We start from the raw sequence: 2,618 nt of genomic DNA on the forward strand, positions 1-2,618 counted from the left end.
ATTTTGCAAATGCTGATCATTAAAACCGAGGCCTAGCCTCTAAAATTTATTAAAATAATTAAAATCAAATTATATTAAATTAATAAAATCGGAAAATAAGCAAAATTTTACGTAGTCCAAAATATCCAAGTGCCTAGCACTAAGATTTGGAGTGCTCACAACTCGCACAACCGAATGATGCTCAAGGAACGTGGGAGTGGCTCACGATGTCGCTAGGCGTTACACCGCCCACATTAGTGCACTTTCACACACCAATTCGTGGCCCATTATACCCATGTTTCATGAAATTATTGCACCACATTGCTTTGCAAGCAATGTCGACGCATATTCCTCTTCATGATTACCAAGCTATGCACAAAAAAAAAAAAAACATCAAATAAGCTCAAATGCAAGCACCCTAAGCGGCTTACCCACGGCAAGCCACAAGGCTGCCATGGTGTGCCAAGGGCTGCACGCACAGCAGCCATGATGCACACATGCACCACTTCGAGGCGCCCAGCAGCCTCGGTAGCCCCATGTGGGTTACGTGAGCAACCCGGCTGGCCGAGAGCATGCTTAGGGCTCTTAGCCTCGATTTGGTGCTCATGCCACTAGAAAAATCCCGACTTTGTGTGACATATTTAATCAATTACTAAATTAATTTTAGAATCAAATAATTTTGAGGAAAAATAAAACTATAACAAGTCCAACTTAAATAAATTCATCCAAGTGCATAAAACAAAAATCATTCCAAGAACCATTCTTTAATAAAATTTATTTAACTTGGTGCAACAAAAATAAGAGGCCAATTACTCACCATTAATTTAATTAATTTAAATTAATCTTGAGATATAGACAAAATAAAAGGGAGTTGAAAAAATGAACATAAGTTCAATAAAATTCCAACTTTAATACTTGCGAATCCTTGAAAAATTATACCTTTAAATATGAAGATAAACAAATTTACATTACAAGTTTCTAACTTTATGATTCCAATCAACTAAAAAATTATTAAATCAACAAAGTTCCACAAAAACTCATGGAATTTAGTAACTCAAAGTTTCAATCACTTAACATAATTAAAGACTGAATCTTTAGTACTTAGAAGCCTCAAAGAAAAATAATTTCACACTTAATGCAATTAATTTGCAATTATGTAAAAAATAAAACCAAGCTTTCAAACACAAATTACCACCAAGTAATCATGCCTAAACACGTTTAAAATTGCATATAAAATATGTATTGAACTAATTACATAACCACCATAAATATGCAATAAATTTTCAATGTTAGAAAGACTTCAAATTTTTCGTAAAAATGAAAAATCCCTTGAAAAGTGCATTTCTGATCGTTTTTTGGCTAAAAAACGAGTCCTAGTAGGGCAAGGCCATTTCCAGAACGCCTTTTCCACCCAAAATTCACTATTTTGGGTCAAAATCTAGGTTCGGGAGCTAAAGCCAGCTCTAATACGAGGTTAAAATTGATAAAACGAGCTACTAATCTAATTAGCAACTTAAAACCAGAAAAATTAAGCCATATAAATACCTTGAAAAATATTATGATTTAAAAAAAAAACAAGCGAGGCTCCAATACCGTTGTTGGGGTTTGGTTAGTCTGACACACCACGCAAACAAACCCAAATACGAGACCACACTCGCAAAAAATAAACCACAAACATAATTAACTTAACAACAAGATTAATATAATAAGATTACCTTTGGAGCGTGCTTCGCCTGACCGCTTGAAATCTTACTTGAAAGCTAGCCTCGAAAATTACTAAAGCCTCCAACGATGATCCACCCGCAACACGATCACAGACTAGGTCCAATGTCTTGGGGTTAGCAAGACCCGACCGATAAACCCGAGTAATTGAGTTCAAAGGCATTCACAAATGTGATACCTTTTTCACCTCTTGAGTGCAAAGGTTTTCACTACTAGTGATCCCTTTTCCAACTCTTACTCAAGCATCATCTCCAATGCCCCTACTTCGGTATTTATAGGAAATAATGAGAGTATGATTGTCTCTCCCATCAATGTGGGATAGTAAGATTTTCACATTTTATTTTAAAGATAAAATCAAATTATTTATGCAAGATAGTAATAAATCAACAAGTGTCAACTATACATAAGAGAGCAAGTGAGGACCACTTGGAGAGGGGGGACCAAACTTTCTACCCACTATCTCCCTTACCTTGCGCCACATGCAACTCCCACTTGGGCACCAAGGCACTTAAGTGGTCTTCCCTTTTATTCCTCCCTTGGCTGCTATTCTCGGCCAGCAAGCCGCGCACTCCAAGTGCGGGCTGCTGTTGAGGCTTGGTGCCAAGGCTTGCTTTGTGCATGCACTTGGCTGCTAGCATTGGTGCGCTAGCACGCACCCGCCCCAGCAAGCCAAAGCTCGGCTTGGTGCGCATGCTAGCCACCATTCTATGCATTGATCTCCTAGCACTCGGTTTGCTCGAGGCACTCCGATGCTAGGGGTATTTTGGGAAATACATTGATTTATTACTATTTCCACGTCTCATGTTTAACTATTTTCAAATCGACTTCCGAAGCTCGGTTTAGACGCTCTAAGCTTGAATTTCTGACATCTAAATAAATATTACTTGGTCAACTCATTAATTCCTTCCGAATTAATT

Source organism: Chenopodium quinoa, unplaced genomic scaffold (assembly GCF_001683475.1).
Source record: "Chenopodium quinoa cultivar QQ74 unplaced genomic scaffold, ASM168347v1, whole genome shotgun sequence".
In the NCBI taxonomy this organism is placed as follows: domain Eukaryota; kingdom Viridiplantae; phylum Streptophyta; class Magnoliopsida; order Caryophyllales; family Amaranthaceae; genus Chenopodium; species Chenopodium quinoa.